We start from the raw sequence: 27,626 nt of genomic DNA, 5'->3' as shown, positions 1-27,626 counted from the left end.
GTTTTACCGTGTTCATTCAAGTCTTGTTTGTTTACTTATTTTCAGTCTAAAATAAATAAAAGGATCTTCTTATTTCCAGTGCCCAGACTGCAGCTTTGTATTTAATAAATATGTGCTAAATGAATGAATATATGAACAATACATAAAATGGCCTTGATTTTTGGTGACGATAGGTATTTTACCCGAAGTTTATGATTTATTGTCTCAGTCGCTTATTTATAGTAAGTGTCAGCAGTAACTGGGAAAATGGAAAAGAAACTTTATCTTGCCATTTCCTCCCAAGATGGCTCAATTGCTAGATAGTAAAGAACAAGTTTTAAGACCTACTAAACAAGTCAAAGGAAAATTTATGTTTTTGACAACTTGGCAGTTTTTTAACCATACTTTATTTCTTTTATCAATAAAAGTTATATAAAACATGCATGTAGCATTTACTTGACATTTTTACCATGTAAGCAGTTGAAAATTTAGAAAATAATAAAGTATCAAATTAAATATTTGAATACTTTTATATAATTAGAGTTAACAATTCAAGTATGGCTCTCAGAGATCCGAATATAATAAAATAACATTCTGAGAAAGAAACATTAAAAAAACTTAGTTGTAGAGCTGGCTTACGTTCACTTTTCAAACATAAATTTCTCCATTAAGATTAAAACAAAACATTGCTTTGATTTCACAGGAAATGATTACTAGAATGTTATGAGCATTTCAAATTCTTATAAATTTCATTTCTCTATTTTCCTTTGATTAAAGTGCTTGACGGTCAGTTTATGTGTCAACTTTGAATTACGGGATGTGCTGTTCAGTTTTATATAGTTCTCCAGTTATTTCATTGCACACAAATCTGGGTGTTGCTGTGAAGGTATTTTAGACATATGATTAAAGTCCATAGGCACCTGGCTTTAAGAGAGATTATCCTAGATAATCTAGATGGGCTTGATTCAATAAATTGAAAGGCTTTAAGAGAAGGACTGAGACTTCCTGGAAGAATAAAAAATTCTGCCTGTGGGTTGTACCTTCAGTTTACACCTCAGAGTTCTAGCCTTTGCTTCCTGGTGGCTTGTTCTACTGGTTTCAGACTTGCCGATCCATCCGTCCGTAATTGTCTGAACTAATTTCTTGCAATACGTCCCTGAGTACATACCGTCCGTTGGTTCTATTTATTCTACTGAGATCCTGATTGATGCACATGAAGGTTATAAAGATGCTGTATTGTACCTTCTGTTTAATTTTTAATTGATAAGGAATGTTTTCTTCGAGCTCTAACTTTCTCTACTCCTAATTCAAAGATACATAATATTTCATTTCTTAAAAAGCACTTAGGTTCAAAAGAACCCTAGAGCTAATTTTGTAGCGATGTGAATAATTCCCATCTAAATCATTTGTATTTGAGGCTTAGACGTTTTTATCTGCTGTAGCAAGTGCATCAGTTACCTGTTTCTGCATAGCTTATTACCCCCAAATTGACACACGTATCACAGCACGCCTTTATTATCTCAGAGATTCTGTGGGTCAGGACTCTAGTCATAGCCGGCTGGATTCTGTGCTTCAGGTTCATAGGCTGTAATCAAAATGTCATCAAGGGCTATGGTCTCATCTCAAGACTAAACTGGGGAAATATCCCCTTCTAAGGTCATGTTGTTGGCAGGATTCAGTTCCTCGTTAGCTTTTGGATGGAGGGCCTTCATTCCTTGTTGGCTTTTTTGATACAATCTGGCTCAGATTCATGTCATGTGAGCGTGGCCGCTTGCATCATAAAAGCCACAGAGAGAGAGTCTGCATCTCCTGTGGCCTAATTACAGAGGCGATATCCCACCCCTTCTGCCATGCTGTGCTCAGTCGGAGCAGTTGCTAGATCCAGCCCACACCGAAGGGGAGAGGATAATAGAAGGTGCTCTCAGCAGGTGGGGCTGAGGAGGAGCTATCTTAGTAGAACCGCCCACCATATCGAGTTTTCTAAAAATATGGCACCTTTGAATACCTCACATTCCAGAAAGTCCCAAGATGTACAATGATGGCAAAGAAAAGTCAGTTGTTGAGAAGAGGAAGGTATCACGGACATGAACTTTCAGTTTCCCTCAATGCTTGTATCTTCAGCTGTGGTAAGAGAAACAGAGATCTCAGAATATGTGTGCCCAAGTTTCTCAGCTCTCTCCACATTCCTCTGTCATTCTTAAAAGACATGGCAATAAAACAATATAATAATAATAACCCTCCATCTGTGGTTGAGGCCAGAGCCAAAAGCTGTATTTAAAGGATTGTACCCACACTAGGCAAGCACTTCAGCAAAGTGAGAGACGAGAGAAAGAGGATCAAGGAGTTGAAAATCTGGGTAAATACACAGTAACTCTAAGTAATTAATAAAACCAAATGGTATGTGTTGGCCAAAGGAAAACTGTTCCAGTGATGAGGGGGGAAGCACACCAGAAGGGCTGTGGGTATATTTGCTCCAGGCTCATGGATGTTGCCAAAGCACTATTTCAAAAGGTGCCAACATCAGAGAATTCCTCGGGGGAAATTCTTGTACTGGGAAGAAGGCTGTCTTATTGTTTGTGAAAAACGCCTTCACATTTCAGGTCACAACACAGCAGTTCTGATGCAACTGGTTTGCAGAATGTAATCCTTGTCAACCCACTTCCTTCTTGGAATTACCGAGTCTCAGACTTACAAGGAACTCTAAATATCATAGTTCAGCCTCCAGCCCAGTGCAGATTTTTTTCTACCACGTTGATTAAAGGTCGTCTATATCTGCTTGTGTTCTGTAGTGATAGGGAAGTCACTGAGTTGTGAGGCAGTCCTTTCAATATTAGACCTACCTAGTTGGTGCAATATTTATTTCACATTGAGTTGAAATCTACCCTTCTTGCCATTTCATGACGTGGTCCTGGTTTGGCCCTGCAAGGTGGCACGATACCAGACTATTCCCTATTTGATGTCATGGACTACCAAAAATCAAAGATCATTTTATATAATTTTCAGTCTTCCTCTGTAACCCGCATGTCTCCCATGATGCAGTGTATTTTCTTTAATGATTCTTGCATGTTACAGCTTCCCACACCTCTTCCTTCTCTCCGTAGGAGATTCCTTTTAATAAGCTCTGATTTGTAAAGGTTCATCTTAAAATATGAGCACATCATTTGGAGACATCACACCTGAACATGAAAATCAGCAGAGAACTCTACTTATGAGCTGCAAACAATAATTAATATTAGGTTTGGGGGCAGTAAATATTGTTGGCTCATTTAAATTTTTGAACAATGAAAATCCTTCCTAAGCCTTTTTTTCCTTTTTCCTTTCTTTCTTTTTTTTTTAAAAAAACAAGACTATGAAGTAGGAAAATGAGACAAGAGAATGAACTGACATTATTTTCTGCTGTGTGCTATCTTATTTTATACTTCCTTATGATTTCCATCCTACAGATAAGGAAACTGAGGCTCAGAGAATTTACATAGGTCGCTCCTGTTTACCCAGTCACTAAACATTGGGTTGACATCTGTTGAATCCAGACTGTGTGCTGTCCCCCCACTAATACGCAAAGCTAGACAGTCTTCACACTTGAAATCAGAGTCTGTAGGGGTGTCGGAGGTGACCTATTCAAAGCCCAGGCATATTACAGAATAGAAGGCTGTACGTTCTCTCTCAAGAGCTGATTTGTCTAACTTGACCTAACTTGATGGCAGGGCAAGGACTGGAAAACAGGTTCCTTCCATGCTGCGCCTTCTGTCGCATCATGGCTGTGTTGTTGATGAAAAGAAAAACCTACCCTGGACTTATTTCCAGGTGACTTCCTCCTTGAGGTTTTGATTCATCATCTAGGTCAGTGAACTTGTATTAAAATTGGGTCAGGAATGGTGTTAAGTGGCCTTTTCAGCCAGATTTGTTGTATCATTGTACTGCATTCTGCTATTAAAAAATATATTTTATATAAAGATATGTAATATTATATATAATATATAGTACTATAATGATATATATGTAATATATTTGTCATAACAGCATAACACATGCACACACAGACACTTGCATATACACATTGTATATTTATTTAGTTCAAATCAATAGTAAAGCTGTTGAAAAGCTAGAAGTAGCAGAGCCTTGTAGCAGATTATCAGAAAATTCTTTAACAGAGTGGTAAAAAGTTCTTAGCATTCTTAAGACATAGCTTTTGAGTTGGTTTGGCTACACTTTGCATTAACCAGCTCCTGCTGCCCTATCTATGACTATCTAAAAAAACAATGGCTAAGGCTTTGCCAGAGTCAGTACAAATTATGTAACCATTGTTTCTTCAGACCATACCAGCCTGGGGATATTAATTGGGTCGCATTTACATAAAAATCATGTATGCCGACCTACATACTATATGACCTGTGGTCCCCTGCAAAGCCCTGTATAAACATCCAGTAAATCTCCCTAATTCTTTCCAGGAATCCTTAAGGCTGATCTCACTGGCTTTTGGGCATGAATGATCTTAGCTATTTCACATTAGGTCACCTGGTTCCTCCTTCCCTGACCAGACCCTTCAGGATGTGTGCTGTCCAGGTGTCTGGGGCTCCATAAGCCGTGTCACAGCTCAACCCATTAACACGGCTGCTGTGCCCACAGACACTTCTGCACTTTTCTAGAAGTTCACTTGAGATTCAGGAGCCACCTCGGAGAAAAAATTTACCTGTCAAAGTGCTGATTCTTCTCATGGATCAGTTTCCCCAATACAAAGGTGTAACTCCTGGTCTAGACCACCGTGGAGCTCAAGGTACTGCTAATGTACGGGCTGTGTATACATACTCAGAGTCTCCCAGTAGACAAACAATGCTAGGACCTAATGTAGGGATACTGGCCCCTCTGTGTTACTCTGCACGTCTCTAAGCATCCATCTTTAAGCCCTGGAGTTGCATGTATAACAACTACAACCAGTTAACAGGTAACATTTGAAGTTAAAAGTTGACCTTCTCCTTTGTAAGACTCCAAATGTGGCTCAGAATCTTGCATTAAGAAAAAGTCTTCCCCAGAAGGTACCCATCAGCAGAACCTCCTTTGTCCACAAACAAGTATCTACTTGCTGAACCACTGAATAAAAATTTCCATGCCTCCGATGGTGATACTGATTATTCTGTTTAATAATGGAAAAGGGAGTTTTCACTGGGACAATTTACATCTCGCCTGCTATTGTTATAAATTGATCGTTTCAGCTGGGGGCTTTGGGATGGAGGTGGGAGGGTTTGTGTGAGAGACAGCTGTCATGCTGGGGGGGTAAGTGTACCATCATAGTTCCATGGCCAGCCAGAGGCAAATGAAAGAGGGGCTAGGCGTACACTTCCAGGGAAGTGGCATGGTCAGACATTTTCCTTGTTTTTTGGCCCTGTGATTTTCTTACAGCAGACTGGACCTTTATTAATTCCTATTATGTGGGACACCCTTGTGTTAGCCGCGCTTTGGGGAGCCGAAGTGTGGAGAAGCGACCAAAGGGAGTGGCAATGGCATGGAAAAGTGTCGAGAAGGCTATTGGCTGGGAACCCCAGGACAGACGTCTGGAGTCAAATGCAAAAAGCAACATATAAGCAGCTTTTAGCTACCCTCTGCAGTTCTTGCAAAGGCCCCGCACACACTGAGGTCATATAGGATGGGATGTCAGATTTTTGTTATTTATTTATTAAAAGAAAGTGTGTCCCTGGAAGGCAGAGAACTTAGTGAAAGTTGAGCTATAAAATTTTTCCATTTTTTACGAGTTTCAAGATCCTATCAAAATACAAATCAGTTTAGTCTGGTATGGTGATGACTGAATTGGCTCCCTGTCCCAACATTTCTCTCCTGCTGGCTGATTCACCTCTACCTGTATTTCGTGCACTTATAATTGATGTCACATCCATTTCCAAAGAATATATAAAAGGCATGTAATTAAAAGCATGTATACAATAGAATCGTAAAATTAAAGAGCCAATTAATGAATAGCAATGGTAAATATAGCCATCCCCGAAATAAGGCAATTATTGCTCCGGACCTTAATTTCATCATCTTGTCAGATAAGGCAAAAAAAAAAAAAGAGAAGGATTACATAGCATGTACTCGTTACCAATTAGGTGTCAGTGGATATTGACTAATGTATTAAATGCCTCATTAAGAAGACATGGAGATAAGGTCAGTGTAAGAGGGACTGAAGTCCATTTTTCTTCCTCTACCATTACCACTGCCACCAAAAAAAATAACCTAAGAAAATGTGTTTTGCGTATATTTACTATATGTCTTCTTTATCCCCTCTTCACGGGAGCAGGAAGCTTTAGATTCTTTAGGAGTAGCAATAGATGTTAGATGTTTAGGCTGCTAACTGGCCCTGTGCTTACCAGATCTTCAGACTGATTCGTGGCTATTCCTTGAGCTGTTTCAGATTGTGGATATTGTGACTATTACCTTTCTAAAGCTTCTACATTCATCATTCTGAGTGCGGCCCCAGCGTCCGCAAGACCAGACAATGTTTGTGGCCTCAGCTGAGGTTAAACCGAGGCAAAGATTCTTACAGGCAGTGATGCCAGAGGATGAATCAATAGTCAAACTTAACCCAAGTTCCAGCTTGTTAATACAGAGCATGGTTCAGCTGTACCTTATTCCCCAAGAGATTTTTCAGGGTAAGCTCACCAGTCCAAGTACCCAATATTGCTGCCATCTAATTTCAAAATTTATTTAGTTCAGATGATCAGTTTTATTTAAGAAGTCAGACAGGATTTGTAATTGTCTTTGCACCTCTTTGTAACCCAGAGTCCAAGTGAGAGGGGTCAGTTGAGGTGCTTCCAAACAAATTTAAGTCCTCCCTCTATAATCAGATTAGCATCTATTTACCTCCTCATCAAACTTTAGATCAGATATTAGCTCTGAAACAGAGATCAATATTGTCTGACCTCATTTTGGATGATTTACCTGTGAATTAGCCTAGGTCTACTTTGATAAGTGTAATTATACCATATGGATATTCAGGTTTGAGGCTTATAGTGAGCAAAGAAACATGTCTCTGAATTAGTTTAACATAATATGCCAAACATTAGTCTATAATTCTCTAAAGGCGCTTTATTTTCATCTAGAAAGGGACTTAGAAATTATTTTGCAGAAAGACTTCAAGTAGGAAAACCGTTTGTACATTAGAATTAGGATTCTAAGTTTGGACACAATAATAAAATTATGAAAAAAAAGCAAAAAACCCCACTTATTCATTCAAGTAATAGTTATCAAAGGTCTACTTTGACACAGACATAATGGTAGGGATTAGAGATGCTAGTAAGAATGAAATACATATACCTGGGTCCTTTCTAGAGATGGAATCTAGTCAATGGACATACATAAAGCAAAGCCATTTAAAAGAGTGTGAAAATATTATAATAAAATAATTTTAGGATGCTAAATTTAGATTGCCTAAGAAGGACATCTGAATCTAACCTGAGAGGTTATGGAAGGTTTAGGCTGAACCCTAGAGTTTTGAGTAGGAGTGAGCCTGGTAAAGCGTGAGGCTGGGGAAGCATGAGGGAGTGTGGAAAGGACAAAGGAAATGTAAAGAGTGCTTATAAATGCTGGAAGGCAAGGAGCACGGGGACAGAGAGCCCGCAGGAACCTAACGGTTTCAACACCTGCTTTGGATTCACAGATACTGGTGGTGAAGGTGATGGTGAAAGGCTAGTTGGTGATGATGCCAAGTTTCTGGTTTGGATAAATGGTGAAGGTTTGATTATAAGGATGACAGATTTGATTTTAAACACACTGAATTCCAGGGATATGGTTGACATCCTAGTGGAGACATCCAGTGTTTTCTTGACCAAATGGGTCTTGACCTTGGCAAATGGATGAAGGCCAAATCTAATGTAGAGATGTGGGAATGGCCAAGATGGCATGGGGAGCGTGTGGTTTGATGGTTTACGTGAAACAGGAAGATGCACAGAGAGGGGAGAGCTCAGAGTTACAGCACCACGAGAAGAAAAGGCCGAGGAATTAAAGGTGGGGAGAGAATTGCTGTGTGCCAGAACTTTAGATTTCTAAGCAGAAAATGACTTTTGATATGGGTAGAGTTCTTCAAAATTAACTGTAATTGCACCAAGTGTTTCCCTTTCATTGCCTCTGACCTCTGCATCTCTCTCCTCTCTGTCTCCTTGTGACGTTCTCCTTGTGACATCCTTCCTGCCTTTCCCCTCCTTTCTCTCTTCATACATTTTTATAGGCATTTCAGTTGTTTAGTAAAATTAAAATTGAAGTGTGGCTGGAGCATGAAAAATATGTGTCCAATGTGTCATGTTAGATGGAAATGATTATCCTAAAAATAGTAAGATCCAAAAATCAGCCCTCCCAGTGTGCATGGCTATTCCGTGGCATCTGTTTTCTACTGATAAAAAAAATCCATCTTTGTTGTATAAATCAGTTCATTAGATTATGTATAACTGACCATTTCCATCCTTTCCTAAAGCAAATGTAATGATATGGTTTCATTGTCAGGTAGGTTTGTATTCTGGATGTTCTGTGTTTGTCTTTCCAGATTCACTCTGTATGTTCCCTGTTCCTGCCCTTTAGTTTAGGAGGCTCACTGTACGGACTGCATCAACCATGCCCCCTTCCTGTTGCTTCCAGTTGGGTTTGACCAGAGGGGCTCACAAGAGGCGGGAGGGACGGATGTAGTGAGACAGTTAATTCGCCAGATCCCTTGCTGCTGGCCACAGGTGTTCAGTGGCTGCATTTCCTAAGCTAAGGATACAGCTCCCACTGCATCCCTCTCTCCTACAGCCGTAGGTCTGTCCGTGTGCAATATGTGAACAGCCCTTGTTCCTTCAGTCTTAGCAGTGGTAATGGATGTTAGCTCTTCTACCTACAGGGTGCTTCTCATCCCCTGTTGGTTTCCATTGACCCTTTGTAAATAGTGTCTCCATTAAACTCTTTGCAGTTGTTCTGCTCAAATGTTTCATCTCTTTGCTTCTAGTACCCTGCTGGACAGAGTCTATGCAGGCTGTAGGTAAAGGGTAAGAAGCATACCTTATGTAGTTTACCTTTTTCTTAGTTCCTTAAAAAGGGTCTATAGGAAGTACTTTAAAAGGTTTATTGGGGAATGAAATGAATGAATGCTACCTTGAGGATGAGTTAAGCAGAAGTAACCCAAAGAAGAGGTAAAACAACTTAAAAATAGGCATTGAAAATGTGTGGTCTGACCCTAGTCCAAACTGGTGGCTATTTCTCCTTAAGAAAATTCAGATAAAACCCCTGGAGGGCAAGCACTAACACCAACCCTGAAGCTCGGCTTCCATATTGAAGGAGGCACAGAGAAGTCAGATGAAAAAGCATGGACTCAGGAGGCCACGTTCGAAAGGAATGTAAGCCACAGGACTCCTTCCTTGAGAAGTTAACTCCCTGATTTGAGATTAGCTCCTGTGGTTTGGCTGGTTACAAGGTAGATGTTTAGCAAGCAATAACAGACATTTCCCTTTCTTCCCCAGGCAATACAGTGCCCAAACCAAAAAAGCATTGTTCTATCTAGAAAACAAAATAAAACACAACAAAATGGCACAAGCCCACAGCGAAGCCTGTTGATGCAGTATTTTCCAGTGAGAATCTTAAGGATTAAGCAGAACTATGGCCAGATTAGCATTTCCTTTTCATGGCCTTCTTGCTGTTCGCAAAGTAAAATGTCAACACACAATGAACTGGTTTACCGAAGGAGTTGTGCACGCTGGAGAAGATTTCTGGGCAGTACGGAAGGTGAAGGGGAGAGCTGTACTGTGGTGCCGGCTGAACTGGCCTTTTCCATCTGTGCTGGGAGAAATACCATGGAGACTGGCTGGTTACTAAATCTAAAAGCAAACGGCAGTGATGAATCGGGCAAAGGACCTCAGGGAATAAAGGGCACTCATACGAGGTATTTATATGGTGGTCTGCTGTCATTTTATAATAATGGTCTCACTGTTTGCATGCTTGCCACTACTGTTATTGGTTGCCACTATTCACGCCACTGCTCGTGTCACCAGCACCACCGACAATGCTTTCGTGACCACCACCACAATCAAAACGAATAGTTATGACTAACGTCTCCTGGCTAGGTTCCTTCGGTGCGGCTCCATGAGGAAGGGTACCGTGTAACAGCGGGCTCCTTCCTCAGATTAAAATACATACCACAATGCCACACTCTCTCACTGTGACCGGAGAGTTTAGCAAGTGTTATACTCATGAACAGTAATGAATGCCAACTTGGGACTCTCAGTTGTCCACAAATACACTGTGATTTTTGAGCTACTTAGAAAGTAGGGAAGAAAATTATTGTTAAGTTAGCTTTTGATCAGTATAAGCAAAAGTCTAGAGATTTTTGAAGAGGAATAAAATACTGCTTCACGAAAGACATGAAAGTCACAAAAACTACACACACACACACACACACACACACACACACACACACATATATATATATATATATATATATATATACCAGGGATCTTAATAACTTTGTAATTCAATCTACTTACTTCTTTGAGACTTTATTGAGGTATATTTTATATAAAATGAAATTGGCCTGCTTTCAGTGTATACTGCTATGTTTTATTAAATATAGACAGTCATGAAACCAGCACCAAAATCCTGTTGTGAAATAGTCTCTCCCAATATTCCCTTCATACCCTTTTATGTACTGATGCTGACCCTGGGAAATCACTGACTTGCTTTCTGTCACTAATGTTTTGTCTTTTCTTGAATTTCCTGTAAGTGGAAACATATGATAAATAGACTTCTACCATTTTAATTCATCTATTGAATTTTCACCCATATTTCTTGTTATTATTTTAATGGTTGTTTTATGGTGTGCAGTATGTATGTTTGACTTACGGCAATATGTTTCAAGTTAATATTGAAGTATTTCCAGTTAAGTATGGAATAGCTCACCAAACCTAACTTTATACTATTGTTTTCATATACAGCACATCTATAAACATTGCAAACCCAACAATATTGTTTGCTCTAGTATTTAAAATTAACTTTTTCTTCAGGCAGTCATATGTATTTTAAAGAAATTAAGAAAAGATTAGTGTGTGTGTATATATATATGTATTTACATGTGTGTGTATATATATATATACACATATATATATATATACACACACACCCCAATATTTTATATTTAAACATATATTTCCTCTTGTTTGTTGATCTGGGGTATGGTCTGGTATCATTTATCTTCATTCTGAAGGATTTCCTTTAGTATATCTTGGAGCACAGACCTGCTCATAACAAATGCTTCCAGTTTTTATTTGGACATGCTTTTGTTTTACTTACATTTTTGAAGAACAATTTTGCTCAACGTGGAATTATTGGTTAACATTTTTGTTTTTGTCTTTCAACCCACTTATCCTTCTAGTGTTTTCTGTACGTCATTGTTCCTGCTGAAAGATTACCCATTTTCTTCCTCTGCTTTTCTCTTGCTGCCATCAAGACTTTGTCTCCTTTTCTGCCTTTCAGCAGCTGGATTATGACGTAGCTTCGTATGGTTTCCTTTACGTTTTCCTGATTGGATTTGTCAGGCTTCTTGGATATGAAGGATCATGATTTTAACAAATTTGGGGCAATTTCTCAGGCATTATTTCTTGAAATATCTATCTATTACCCTCTTTCCTCTTCTTCTAATGCCCCCCCAATTACATACGTGTCTTGACAGTGTCTCACAGACTTCTAAGATCTGTACAGTTTTCTTGAAGTTTTTGTCTCTGTTCTTCAGACTTGAGAATCCCCATTGGTCTAGTTTTCAAGTTCAGGGATTCTTTTTTATGCCATCTCAGATATGCTGGTTAGACTCTCTAGTTAATATTTTAAATTTCAGTTACTGCATTTTTAAGCCTTAGAATTTCCATTTCATCCATTTAAAAAAAAGTTTTTATTTCTCCATTGAGATTCCCTGATTGCTCATGCATTAGGATAATTTTGTTTACTTCTTTGAGCATATTTACAATCGTTTTGAAGTCCCTGCTAAATCTGGCATCTAGGCCATTAGGACTAAGTTTCAAATGACTTTTCTCTTCAGTGAGAAAAATTTAAGTTCTACTCTCTTAGCATGTTTCAATTATATGATACCATGTTACCAGCCATAGTCCGCATAAAATCCCCAGGCCTTATTCATCTTCCAGCTAAAAGTTTGTACACTTCTACCAACCTTTCCTTTTTACCCCCACCCCCACCCCCAGCCTCTGGCAATCACTTTCTATTCTGTCTGAGTTTGACTTTTATTTGGATTCCACGTATATAGTGAGACCGTACAGTGTTCGTCTTTCTCTGTCTGACTTATTTCACTTAGCCTAAGGTTCTCAAGGTCCGCTCATGTTGCCAATGGCAAGGTTTCCTCTTTCTTGTGGCGGAATATGATTCTATTATACAGACACACACCACATCTTCTTGATTCAGTCATTTGTCAATGGACGCTTAGGTTGTTTCCAGGCCTTGGGTATTGTGAATAATGCTTCAGTAAACACAAAGGTGCTGATATCTCTTTAATATTGTGTTTTCGTCTCCTTTGGATCCATACCCAAAAGTGGAATTGTGGGATCATATGGTAGTTCTATTTAAACATTTTTAAGGAACCTTCATACTCTCTTCCATAATGGCTGCACCAATTTAGGTTCCCACCAGCAGTGCACAAAGGTTCCTTTTCTTCCCATCTTCACAAAGGGGTGGGTCTAGTAATTTTTGCTTTAAAGGTAGGCATTTTAGATAATGTATTTTAATGACTCTGGGTAATACTATTTTCCCTCTAAGAGTTACAATTTCTATGTTTTAGTAGGCTGTTAACATGCACGGATACACAGTAAAAAATGTGTCTTCCCTTTGGTGTGCAACTACTGTGGTGTATACTATTTGGTTTTTGTTTTTGATGCTTGGTTCTCTCGAAGTCTCCTGTATGTTTGCACCCTTCAGTGGTCAGCCAAGGTTTTGTGCAGAAGCTATACTCAAACTCCTCAAGCTGCTAAGGGTTCTGTCTTCTCCCCTCCAGGCTGTTTGTGGGGGTTGAGGAATACATCCAAATGCACATGACAAGTTTACAAGTCTCCCAGGCTTTTGATTTTTGCCAGACTCTAGTGTCTCCCACATGCACACGTAGTTCAGCACTGAGCCAGGGAGTGAATTATATCAGCCATTCTCTCCTTCTTCTGCTTCCAGAATCTTCTCATTAAATTTCCACTTGCTTTACCACCGACCCACAACTAAGTTCACCACCTCTGGCCGGTACAGTTTTACTGCTAAAACTTGGGAGCAGATAAATTCCCTAGGCAAGAAGCCCAAAAGCTCATTGTTTTTTGTTTTTGTTTTTTTGTCCACAATGCAGTAGTCGCTTTTCATGAACAAGTACTTCTCAAGTTCTTGCTTGCCTTTGGGTGTTTTCCAGTCTTCTGAAAAGGTTGACTTTTAAAATTTTTTTCCGACTTTTTTCACTCTTACTTTTTCTTCAGGAGAGGCAAGTTGAATGACCTAGTGTACCCATTCACAAATGGAGAGTCACCTATTTTGCACATTTTTATATGTGAACGTAGTCTGTTTTCTGGGTTCCTTGACATCTCTGTGCCTCAGCTATACCAAGATTGGAAACACTAATAAACTCAAGCAAGTCCAGTGGGTCTTTGGTGCTCACATAGCACAATGGACCGATTTGTGTCTCTACCAAATTAATATGTTGAAGGCCTAATCACTAATGTGACTATATTTAAGATGTAGGTAGGGCTTTCAGGATGATGTAATGTAGGCCAAATGAGGTTGTAAGGGTAGAGTCCTAACATGACAGGACTGGTGGCCTTGTAAGGAGATAGAGCTCCCCACCACACACACCAAAGGAAGGCCACATGAGTACACAAGAAGAAGGCAGCTACCCGTAAGACAGAAGGAGAGCTCTCACCAGGACCAGCCTGATCTCAGACTTCCAGCCTCCAGAACTACTAGAAGATACATTTCTGTTGTTTAAACCGCCCAGGCTGTGGTTTGTTACAGCAGCCTGAGCTGACTAATATTCAAGCCATTCTCGTTCAGGTAATTTCTTCATTACTGAAAACTCATACAGTTCGATGAGGTTTCAGAAGTTTGCCTACCCCTAGCCCCACCTTTTTTAACAAATAAGAATATTGAGACTTGGTGAGGTAACATCAAAATGTATTCCTCCAAGTACAAATAACTTTATCAATGACAGAACCGCTTGACTTCAGCTGACTTAACATCGCTAGCACAAAAGCTACTAGCGGATTTCATAGCTGTCAAGCTTTAGGTCAGATGTTACTCATGTGGTAATTCATCTTTCCTCCGAGTGTCAGATCCATCGCACTGATGCTACAGTTTTCCATGGAGCAGGCTACTGGGACCGAGGACATGCTGCCCCTTATCAGCTGGCCAGGCCTTCACCTCTGACCTGCAGCCTGCACTGCTCTGCACCTGACCAGCTTTACTCACTGAAATACTGTTTTATATTGTTAGATTCATTTCTTTTCTTCTGGTGACAGTTGAGGTCATTGGATTAAGGAGTTAACCCATCAGTCTGTCGTACTTAACATTTCTAGAAATCTTAAGACTTCTGTCCTCAGTGCTGTCTATTTGCACTCAAACTCCAGATATAAAGCATGCAAAAAGGAGATACATGTAGCCACCAAGGAGAAATGAAGGTATTTTCCCATTTTTAAAGCGTTTTGCTGTCAATTTTACTACTGTTAATTTGTCTCTGTGCCTACTCACTCCAGACCTTCATTTGCCTGTAAAAATTCAATTTATTTCTTTAATTTAGATGAACTCTCCACTATTCCTGGATTGATTCTCAAGTCCAATGCTTTCCTTCATCCGTGGCAGTAGGCCTTGTGTGACATCAGGGAAACTGAGCCATGGCCATGTCTCTAAGATGAATCCACAGTCTCCATTTGCAAATCAGTCTTGTTTCATTTCCTAAAGTATTAAATCTTAGAAAGCTATGGAGTTGGATTTTTCTCTGCGATCTAGATGATGCTCTCTTGTTATATTCTACAAATAATACTGAATGGACTATTCATTCATTCATTCATTCTCTGATTCTGCCCTGGAGCATCTAAAATCAAAATATTAACATAACAAGATTATCATCTGCTGGGTCGTTTTCTCAAACTAGTATTTCTGACTTTCCCACAGGACAGGTCTGTCAATGTTCTCAACCCTGAGTGCTTTTCAGCATGAGTCAGTCCTGCGGTAAAATGTTCCCATTGTTACTCTTACTTTAGGCATTGGGGGGAAAGCCCTTCTGCAGGGGTTGTTTCCAGGATAATAAATTACTAAGAGCTGCCAATCACAGATGGCTGTACAGCACCTTGTGCATGGTAGTCACTAAGCAGTTATTCAAATATCTGTTACCAAAGTAGGCTTCTTGGTCACCCTGTCATTTGCAACAACAAATAAAGAACTAGAATTTCTAATATTAGAATATTTTAAATTAAGTGTATTATGATGCATTCATTCAATGAAATGATTCTTAGATATTAAACATGATGCTTTATTTCCACGATAATTTATTACACAGCGCTTCCTCGATTCACTGTCTTTCCCAGTGATCTTTTTTGTCTCTTGCACTGATCCCCTCCTGTCCCCTAGGTGTAATTAACTTCCAAAATTGTGCTCTTGGCTCTTTTTTAAACTCAATTCCCTCCCCCACCCCCACCTCCCATGGTGGTTCTCTGTATGCACATGATTTTAGCTCTATCCTGCAGACAGTACAAAGGGGTAAGTCATGAGTAGTTGATAAAGGAGTGAAGGACTTGAATTATAAATAGCATTTTGTTAGGTGAAAATAGGGAGAGGGCTATTCCAAGCAGAAGAGAAAGTAAAAGGATAAGAATGATTGGAAGAAAGAGCTAGTCTGTTTGAAGAACAGGTATCACCTTCATGCATGGGGTAAGACATGAAGCTGGATTGGTACTTTATTCTGCAAGGACAGGAAAATTTAGTTTTATAGATAACTGAGGCCTACAGAAGGCTTTTCTCAATGGGAACAAGATGAGTGGGTTCCATGTAAAGAAGATTCTTATGACAACATTGTTAGGGAAGCTCCGACTGGGGAGAGACAAGAAATTAAAGGGGGTAAAGGCAGGGTGATGTGGGTGAGACCAGGGAGAGCTGAGCTGGGGTGTAACAGGAGTTGTGGAAAGAAAGGAACTCAGCTCTGGCTCAGCAGCTTGCACAGTCGTCTGGTGCATCAAATCTGTCTGATGCCTGTTTTTGTAAATAAAGTTTTATTGGAACAAGCTACATGCATTCATTTACATATTGCCTGTGGCTACTTTTGTACAATGCTAGCAGAGTTGAGTGTTGTGACAGAGACTGTATGGCCTACAAAGACTAAATTACGTGCTCTCTGGTACTTTGCAGAAAAAAGACATCCCGACCCGCTCTAACTCAGAGATGCTACTTTGACATAGCCTAAAATTCATAAAACATAGAGGACAGGGCAGAGGAAGAGTCAAAACCAAGTGGGAAGTCTCAGTCTGTGTGACTGGAAGGACAATAGCATCAGAGGACATCACAAAGTTGGGAAGAGAAAGACTACAGGATAAGTAGATGTACGCTTCGTTAGCTAAAAGTTCCCAGAAAATAACAGAGAATTAAAAAATCTTACCATCTCATCTCCAAGTATAAGCAGTTGGTCATCAAGGGGAGTCCTCGTGTTTAATCAGGGTCAAACTAGGGGCCTTTTCTGGGTCAGCAAAACATGCTCAGGCTTTCCTGGTCACCTTCCATTCTTCACTGACAACTGCTCCCCAAACTTTAGTCCTTCCGGTGGGATAACTTAATTCCAGATCCATGGCTTGGTTGTGATGTGATCATTCTGAACCCCCTGAACGACTAGATAGTGAGTCCTTGATCCCTGAAGACATCTTCCATGAGATTTTAGCTCACTTTGTCAGTGTCAAACACGGAGTAAGACAGGCTAGTCTCTTAACTCAAGATTTTCACGAGCACTATCAATCTGTTAGCATTGTACTCAGAAGTTTTAATCACAGCAGTATTTTCCACTCAGCAATTAGAATGACCTCCATATTTGTATCAGAGATAATGTCAGCCTCATGGAGGAAAATTGAATTCCTTTTCTTGACCATTTTAGCTTTAATAAAAGCTGGAGACTAAGTTTAAATTGCATTATCCTAATAACAATGAGTTATGAATTATATTTTTAATATATATAAACCTAAGCAATGTGTCAGTTTTTTAAAACCTGTGTTTGGTTTAGAGAGTGTGACATATAACCAGAAAATTAAGTGGCCATACATATAGTGTGCTCTTTCCAAAGTCATCTTTTATTTTGGTCAGCTGAATATTGGGGAATACTTGTTTCAATGACATCATTAATATTGGCATATCTTGTTCTGTACAGCTCTATTCAGAGGATGCTCCAACCTCAAAAGCAAACATATAATTCTTTGAAATACTAATTAGCCACTAAAAGGAGAAGAGAAGGTTATTATTAGTAGTTTTTATTTATATACTGTGTGTGCATGTGGTAGCAAGCAAAAAGGGAAAAAAGAAAACAGGTACACACACAAAGAAATGAGAACTTAATGTCCTGAATGGTAGCTTCCCTTTCAAGAGTCCTTTCTGAGCTGTTAGGAATGATTTACTTTCTCACTTCTGCAGAAGGAGGGAAAAAAAGATGCAGGAAATGTAAAAGGATAGTTCCAGAACATTAGACCAAGCTGGAATGCTTTGGTGACTTCTTGAATTTGCATATTCATATACTGTTATTACAAAAATATTCTTGTGTATTCAGGCATTATTTAAACTTAAAAAAAAGAGCTTTATTCAGCAGGGAAAACATCTCTGACAGAATAATGTTAAATTAAATAAACAGTGTCTAATGAGATCTGTTATTACCTGCCCTTCGGTCATGCTTGGGCACGCAGTCTGAAGGCTTGTGTCTCTAAGTGCTATCATAAATCTTTCAGCCTATTTTGCTTCTTAAAATCCTAATAGTTCTCTTCTAATGCTGAAGTCTACATGTTCATTTAAATCTTGAAATCTCACTTAAATCTTCAATGTTGAAGTATTGCGTCTTCGTTAAATCTTACCTTTGGAAAGATAAGAAAGTTTTTTGACCTGATTGTTTATAGTTCATGATGCGTGATCAAAACCGAAAGTTTCTGTGATGACTGCCCTTGCACTGTTCACCATGTAAGAACTTATTCACTATGTAAGAAAGTTTGCATTATAACAGATTATTTTCTAAGAGGGGTTATTCTCACTTGCTTGAAAATGAGTGAGTAGTAAGAAGAGAATTCACACAGAGAAATGAACACTTGAATCTTGGGAATCCTGACATTTTCACTGATTTTTATTAACATCGTTTTCATCATTTCCTCAGGAGTGTCTGTCTAGAGCTTCCTTCACTCAGTGCCATGCTGGGTGAAGGACAGAGAGGATGGGCTTCCAACACATGGCCAGCAGTGTAAATGAGTCGGCCTCGATTGCAAAGTATGTGTGAAGATGTTACGTCACAGGTAGTTATTTCTGTAATATAAGAGAAAGTCTCTCCAAAGAAAAATATAAATTGATAGATAACCTGGTCCCCTGAATATATTACATCAACTCTTGCCTCTATACATATCTCATACCTGTTTTATAAAACTTATTACACAGTTTTATTTCCTGGTCACCTCTCTAGGGAGGAACAGGGCATATAAGAAGACCATACACTACAGTGGTATGTTTGTTGCAACTGATGAACCTAGTTTGACACATCATCATAGCCCAAAGTCCATAATTTACTTTAAGTTTCACTCATGGTCCTTTACTTTCTATGAATTTGGACAAATGTATAATGACAGGTATCTATCATTATACAGAGAGTATTTTCACTGCCTTATAACTTTGAAAAAAAAAAAAAGAAGACCATGCCCTGGAGCCCGGTAGACTCTGATTGGATCCTGGCTGTGATATTTATTAGATGCATGATACCTGAGTTTAGGTGTCCACAGGAACCTCAAACTTATGATATTCAAGTCTGAACTCAGGTCTGTTTTCCCTTAGGATCTATTCCTTCTTTCATATTTCTTATCTCCACCAGCCACTCAGACTCAAATCAGAAGCCTGTAAAACCTGATGGGCTTCTCCTTTCTCACTCCACTGTGAGCTTTCCGCAGTTATAACCTGCCAATTTTCTGAGTTGCTGTGCTTCTCTACTGTCTTAGTTCAGACTCTGCAGTGCTGCAAGATGCCTTCTCACTGGCTGGTCCCTGGGACACCAGATCCACCACCGATCCATCCTTTCTGATGTTCCTCTTGTGGCCTCTCTAAAATACCAACATGGCCATGCTGCATTCCTGAGGGACCCATCTAGTGCCCCCCGCTGCACCCAGGACAGATGCCCACCCCTCAGTATGGCCCACACGCCTTGGGCCTCAGCCCCACGCAGCAGGCTCGGGCCACGCTTGTGTTTGCTGAAGGGGCTGCGATCCGTCAGGCCTACAGCCTTTCTCATACGCTTCCTCTACTATGAATAACACTCCTTGATGATTTTTTTATAGAAATAAAACAAGAAGCCCACAACAAAAATGAAGCAAACACAACAAAACTTTGAGCATTTGGATTTATCACTGAGTCTTCATGAAGATGTTCTGACTCTCTCTCTGTAGATACATATACAGATGCCAATATTATATGATGAAATAATTACGGTAGAAAGCGATGTCTCCCACTTTTTCCTGAAATCTTTGTCCTGGGGCTTAAAGTTGCATGTGCTTTATTTATCTTTGCCCTTGTCTTCTTGTTGCCTAACCCTGCTTTTTACATATTGTTCAGTCCTGGATTTCTCTTACGCCTTGATCGTATCTCGCGGAGTCTGATGCAAAGTCTGGAAGACAGCTACCATCATTTTAGTTCTGAAAGCAGTCACTCCAATAAACACCATTTCTTCATTGAAAACATATGTCACCTCTTTTGTTAAGTATAATTTACACCTACGTTTGCTCCTTATTTACATATAATTGAATGTGATATAACAATATTTGAATGCTCAAATCTCATTGTTTCTGTACTTTAATAGCACACCCTACCATTCCTAATTACCTTTTACTGAGGAAAATATGTCCTGTACACTTGTTTTATACAAACAGGTTGCAAAGCAAACTCCTTTGTGAACTGCAGTAATCGTTTTATGAGGTTTAAGCACCGCATCTGCCTCCCATCTCATTCCTGGTGTGGACATTTTATTTGTGATCATGGGCTGCCTCTGTGAAGGAGGATGCTGCTGATTCACAAAGCACATGTGCTTTGAGTAGCTTGTACACCAGAGGAGACGAGTTGTACTATACATGCTTGCTCACATAACGCAATGACAATTAGGGACATGTTAGCTGAGCAGGACAAGGGCAGTGGAATGTGATCACTGTACAGACCAAATCATGATGCTGTGAAGGAGGTGCAGTCAGGACCCTTACCCAAATTAAAACCCAGTTCTTATCCATGGTTCCCAATTGATCCATTACCAAGAAATGCTTGGTGTGCTGGGATATAATATTGATTCTCTTACCACTAATCACTTTGACCGTGGAAAAAAAGGGTTAAGATGGTTACCACCACAGTGCAGAAAAGGGGGATGTCTGTAGTATGGAATAGAATCAAGAACCGTTTGCACCACTTGCTATTAGGTGGGAGTGGGAAACGCCTTTGCGGATGCCTGGCATTGCTTCCCTCTCCTGTTACGCTGGTGGGTTTCATAAACAGTGTTACAGTAATTATTTGACAGTACAATTCTAATAAATTATTCCATCAGGTTTTTAAACTCACGGTGTTGCACAATGCTGTTTCGTGGAGTCAGGATTGCCAGACAGATCACGAAAGCCATTACCGCTTGGAGATTTCTGAGAGGTTGTGTGATCTGCTAGAATGGATATGCAACAGAAAAGCACAAATCTAGGAACAAAAATATTATTGTATTAATTCAACAACTCAATGATGTCTTTCTCTGACCTTGTAATACTTTTAGTACACCTGAAGCTGCATTGTGATGGTTCAACAAACTATTTGTTGCAGATGAGTCTCTCCCACTCCTATGTGTTATTGGTTAATTTTCCTTGAGCATCCTGAATGACAAATTATCTCTAGGACAAGAACTTGGGTGTAATGTGATCACTGCTACCATCACCATTAGAAATAGCAGTGACAAGAGCACTTGCAGGCACTAAGTATTATGCACCGAGCTAAATACACAGTTGTCGCTGGCTCTCGAATATACCTGTAATAAAATTTCAGCTTATCACCAGGTCTCCTCTAGGGACAAATATGATACCAGTTTCCATTTTGGCTTGTCAGTCAAGTTTGCGGTGAAGCTTTCCTATTGTTCTTTCCTGAATAAGAATAAGGTGTACCGTTCAGGAAGCTGACTGCTCCCTTTGAGAGCAATTCTGTCGGCTAACGTGTGTTTACCGGGTCCCGGATGTCACTCTGTGCTTTTGAGCTTCGCTGGCTTATACTTAAAAGAGAGCCCAGAGTTCCAAGTTTCATTAAGGAGTGAAACTCCCTGTCTGGTGTGGAGCAGAGAGCTCCCTCTGCGTGGCTCCTGCCCTCGTGCCCAGCCAGTGAAGCATTCCGTCTGCCTGTGTCTGTGCGGAGGCGCACACCCTCTGGGGCTGAACCGGTGGGGTCAAATAATGTTCTCACCATTTAGCGTAATTAACTCCAACCACCCGTCTGTTGCAGGCCCTGGTGCAGCCAACACAAGCAAGAGTGGGCCAAGAAGAAATTTCTCCTCATTATTAAACCTAAATCTAAGCACTTGTCTGTCTGTAAAAACAGAGCAAAGGGAGGAAAAGTGAAACCGGTGCACGGGGTCTGAGGTTTCAATAAATGTCAGGGAGCGTCAAGTCTGTTTGGATTGCAAATTATTGCTGGCTGACGGTCTTACCATTTTACAACTAGAGATTGCTGTCATGGGGGTGGATGTGGCAGGGGGGCAGCCTCTCACATCACAGCCAGAGGGGAGCAGAAGTTACCAAATACTATAACAATCATAAAACATGACAAGAGGGACTTGAGCATTTGCTAAATTTAGTCTTTCCTTAATGCACATCTTAAGGAACAACAGCCCACTACACCCCGCTCTTCCCACTGGGTTTGATGAAGTGTTGGATTTTCCAGACATTCAGACCTCATTTTCCTGGTTTACCCATTTAACTCCATGTTGCTCCTCTCCTTTGCCCAGACACTTTGAACATCTGAGAGTGATAAAGACGCCTAAATGTTTCAAGGTGAATTAATACCTTACTACATATCCTGGAGAAACACACACCAATAATTTGGGTGGTGGTTAAGACTGTTTTTCAAATGGATTAAATGAGTGGGCAATTACTGATTAAAATAAACCAAAGGCATGAGCATTCCAGCCCCGTCCATCGATGAGCACAGGTCAGCTGCTTTCCATTGGTGGAAAGGTTCACGTCGGGAAAAGTATGCAAGCTTTCTGTGCTGCTATTGAAGTTTTTTAACAGTTCTTACTCATTTTTCTTCTGATGAGTGCTCGTTGAGGGTCTACTGTGTGCCAACTACTGAGTTAGATGCACTGAAAACCAAGAAAGTGATGGTCCCCATTCTCCCTGAGTGCAGAGTTGAGTGTGCTTATTTTAACCGAGGTTCTTTTGGTTTCATATAACTGAAAAATCCCACAAGTTAACTTAAGACCAAAGGGAGAAAATTATTCTAGGTACTGGGGTGTCTGTAGGTCCAAGAGAAAGAAATGCAGCAGGACCACATGAAAGCTCGGAAAGTAGGTGCTGAGAAGCTGTTAAAAATAAGATTACTTCCTCTGAGTCTCCAGGGGCAGTGTCTCTTCTTTCTCTTATAGGCGGGGTTTGTTCTTTCTGTTGGCTTCCTAGGATTTAGCTTTCTTTTGCAAACTATGCCTAGAATTAAACAGTCTTCCTAGATGAGCTTCCATTTCAGTTGCCCAGTGAAACTTCCCACTTTAATTACTAGCTTTTGTAAGTCCCACCTCAGAATTTACGGAGGAGAGATTTGGGTCGGTCTGTCTTGGGTCAGGTGTGTACCCTTAACAGTTAATGCTGATCACAAGATTGAAGGTCTGACATGTGTGGCTTAATTCCAAACCTATGAAGTAAGGTGAGTCCATGGACACAGTTGATTCATCTGATTCCTGTAAGGATGAGATGACAGGTAGGGATGCCATACAACAGTTTGTGATAACTAAAGAAGACGGAATCAGTGAACTAGTCAACGTCCGAAAAAATATCTAAGACAGAAATCTATGATTTCCATGCCAGTGTCACGTGAACTGTGATTTGATCTCTTGCTAGTAGCATAACAACTTTCTATCATCTATTATTTCTCATAAGGATCTAGGTACTATGCCAGTAACAGCCACAAACCAGCGGCCTCTGCATTCTAGCCCAATGCACAGGTGGCCTTAAAACAGCAGAGAAGGGAATTCCTGTGGGTGAAATTCCTGTGAGTGACAGGTGCCTTCTCTCTTCCTGTCCACATTTCCTAGGAAGGTTGTTGACCTGAAGTCAAGATTTACTCCATTTCCTGGGCCACAGCCAACGGTATGACCGCATGACAAGCACCAGACCACCTTAGCTCGGGTTCCCCAGAACCTAACTCAAGGGTTTGAGTGCAAGTGTTTTATTTGGGGGATGACAGACTACACTCACAGGAGAGTGAGGAAGACAGACAAGGAAGGGAAGGCAGCCAGCCAACGGGGTGTTACTAAGCCAGTTACAAGCATGGATCAATGGAGACGAATCCCACCGGGGAAACTCTAGGACTCACTACAAAGTAGATGACTTGGAGTTCATCTTACAAGAAGAGTGAGGTCATGGGGGAAATTATGGACAAATCTCAGTTTGGGGACTCATGGGGACTCTTCCCAGGGTTTTAAAATATTCCAACAACTCCAGTTTGCTGTGCTATCAGCAAAGACCCCTCCAGAAGCCACAGAGAGCCCTCCGGCAAAGAAGTGCAGCAACGTAGGACATCACTGGGCCGAGTCCCTATGTCCCTCAGGGAGGCCAGAAAATAGGAGGGATGAGCCCTGGCTGGGGCCCCAGGATTCTCACACCCAAGCACCACCTTGGGGAAGCCAGGACCCTTGGGGAGGTAGGCTGTGCTGCAGTTACAGATGAGGCCCACAACCCCAGTCTTTAAAAGGACACATTTCTCAAAGTGCCACAGTTCATGCAGACCATTAGGTTTTAAATTAGGATACTAATTTTCTTGTTTAAATTGCTGTCCCTTTTCTTCACCCTTCATCCACTTCCACCCACCAAAATACTACTCAGCATCCCAAGTCCTAATTAAGTCGTATTCTTCCTTGAAACATCCTGCCCTCCCCATTCCCTTACGGGAATGAACACTCCCTTCTCTTAACCTTGTAAGCTTTGCTTTGTGTATTTTGCATATATTGAGTACTTTAAGTTGTTCTGTTTTATGGTGCCCCCAGCTTTAAACTGCTTGAGGTTGGGGATGCACCTTAAATATCACCTTATCATTCATATAAAAAAACCATATAATAGATGCCAAATATTTATTGTTTAATGACACTCTTATAAAGCTGTTGCCTAATGACCCAGTTTTAATGTCTAGAGTAGATCATATTTATTCCACTATAAACATAGTGATAAGACATAAGAGATGTGTGTATGTGCATAAAACACACGGGCATTTTTTCAAAGGAATGTTGACACCTGTTTGTTGAAATAAGTGGATTTTTCCATCACAACTGCTTCATCTGTCAACAGTACTACATGTCAGATCATGTGTCATTCCATATGACTTTCCCCTAAACCTGTATGTATAGTTTTTATGCCACTAAGAACTAAAAAACGGCAACCTTCATTTTCTTGTTTTTTCATGGTATCATTATTTTATCCTGAAATGCTATGTATGTGTATGTTTTAGTAATGGGTGCTTCTTTTCAGAGAAGTAGGGATCATAGTAAAGACATTTCACAAATTTAATTGCAAAGTAATTTTTTCTGACAAAAGTACTAGAAAATGAAATGATAAGTATATTTCAGGGTTTGTGTATTTATTCACTCACTTAAAAATATGTATTTTTAGGTGTCATGGAAGCAAGGGTGCCTACCCACCACCATGGAACTTACTTTTCATGCAGAAACAGTCGAATGATCACAGAAAGGCAGGGTTACAGTGGTTACGAAAGCTGTGGACGACACACATGCTGTCCTATGATAGTGTAGAGCAGGAAACTGGGTCTTGGTGGGAGAAGCTGAGAGGCTTTCTTGGGAAAACAAGTGGGGATGGGAGGCTTGGTGACAATACAGTCTGGTTCGTGGCTTATAATTTGGTTAAATACGGTAATACAAACTGGTGAGTGCCGTAAAAACTTACAGGGGTTGTGTATAAATCTGGGTGTTCATTCTCTCTAGAGTTGGGGGTCAGCGTCATGAGTACGTAATGTGCTGACTCTTGCAATGTGAGTGTTTGGCAGCTGAAGACCGTGTAGGCTGGGATTAAAGGTCTACACGGGAACGTTGGGTTGGCACAGCAAACATTTCTGTAGGAGCCAAGTGAAGGTTGTGGTCTGGGGCATTCTAGTTTTCTAGCTTTGTTTTGTTTTGGAAGCGATTAAAATAAAACTTCATTGCTTCCCAGTTGGTCTTCTCAGTTGCGGTCTGGTTTTCTGTCCACAGTCACATCGGCTTCATTTAGCAGCTACATAGTCATAGCCATGGTTACAGCCTTATAATGTGTGGGATGATGACCATCACTTTTGCGTGGAAGGGACACAGGAGCACAAGAAAATCAGCGCACTGCACACATGCCCACGGCTGTTGGGAATGCTGGTGCCCACTTGTGGACGTGCAGCATGTGCGTATTTCTAAACACAGCATTTTGTTTGCAAGTGCATTCATTTCTTGTTATTCCATCCTGCAGTGTGTCAAATTCTTTGGAAGCAACACCTCTAATGCTTCCCCACCTCTGGAGCATGCTGCTTACTTTATAAACGACACCAAAAAAAGACAAAGAAGAAGTGTATGTTGGGGTGGAAATATGTCTATGTGACCTAAATACCACTTTATGCACATAAAGTGGTAAATTTTAAAGCTCCAACTAATGATTCCACACCAGTCATCTTCCAGGAAGGCTCTTCTATGTTCCTCTGTGACAAAGAAAAGCAGCCAAGTGTCTCTTGTTCAGTATCTTGAAATGAGCTCAGTTTCGACCCAGGAGTATATAACTGCAATGCTTGTGGAATATTGCTTACCTTGCCAAGCAGTCAAGCACAGCAGGCTGGATTGTACAGCGTGGCAGACTTTCTGGAGGCCTTATGTCAGGAGAGGGACTATTCAGTTTCTTCTTTGACTCCTTCTCTTTTTCTTGTAACCTCCTCTATACTTGAATGTTTGAATGTCTACCGGAAACATTAGTGTACAGATTACTTCTTTCAGATCAGGGAATTTAAAAGTTTCAGCAGAAGAAGATATCTTTGATCCCATTTTATTTGAGGCAGTTTGATCAGAATGAAGAGAGGCAAAGAAAAGGAGAAATGAAACAGAGAAGAAAAGGGAAGAAACAAATATTTATTGAGCAGATACTATATCATACACTGTGATAAGCAGTTTACAGAAGTCGTATCTTACTACTTACAGCTTCTCTGCTAAGTTTCTGTAAATGTTTTAGAAGAGTAAGCTAAGCTCAGGAAGGTTAAGCAAATTAGCCCAATGGTGAGTTGGAATCAACAGTGACTTCATTACCTTTTCACACTCTTGCTGCCCCATTCTATGAGCATTTATGATCTGTTTCAAATCCCGTATTTTACCAGCACAAAAACATTCAGCTGACATACAAAATAACTGGACAAAATGATTGGCACACTGAAGACAAGTAGTTTGCTCGTAGCCTGAATTCTTTACTCCTCATCCAGTGGCTATTGCATTACATACACACATTCAAGGCTTAGCCAGACATTCCAGAGTTATCTTCAGGCAGCTGACTTCTAGCCTTCTCTCCTTCAGTGTCTCTCCAATGGCAGTTCTAGTGCCAAAGCAGGTCAATCAAGTTTTCAAAGGATGCCAAGACTTTTCATTCATTCGATAACCTTTCAGTGAGTGCTGATTGAGTTCTTTATCAGGCAGAGTCCTGGAAGGAAAGAGAGCTCATTGCAGATGGTACAAGTGAAAAGACTTTAATGAAATCCTAAATGCTGTGGTCTACTTAATGATATGTGTTGTGGGCAGGGTTATAAGTAAAGGAACATAGAGAGGATGCAGCATCCGGAGCTTAGGGGCAGCAGGAAGCCATTACACTGCATGGTGGGGTAAGTGTAGGAGAGATCGCTTTGACCAGAGGAACGGAGTGCTGGCAGGGTCTCTGGTTGTGCAAGGATGTGGCCACTGCTGGAGGTGAAGGACTAAAGCAGTGAAGGGGTGGAGGACATCATAATCCCACAGTCTCTCTCTACTCCATCTCCACAGTGCCTCCCATTGCCAAAAGCACCCAGAAGCCAGCTAATGATGGATCAGCTCACAGGAGTTGACCTCCCAGTGCACAGAAGTGCTGAAATGAATCTAGGTCAGTGGGGATGAAGAATTACTTGTCCAAGTGCCAACCCAGTGCTGGCTCTGATCTAAGCACTGGGATAGAGCAGTGGACACCACCGACATGGATTCT

The sequence above is a fragment of the Manis javanica genome, chromosome 4 (genome assembly GCF_040802235.1).
Source record: "Manis javanica isolate MJ-LG chromosome 4, MJ_LKY, whole genome shotgun sequence".
Lineage (NCBI taxonomy): Eukaryota > Metazoa > Chordata > Mammalia > Pholidota > Manidae > Manis > Manis javanica.
Note: the sequence above shows the minus strand (reverse complement) of the source record.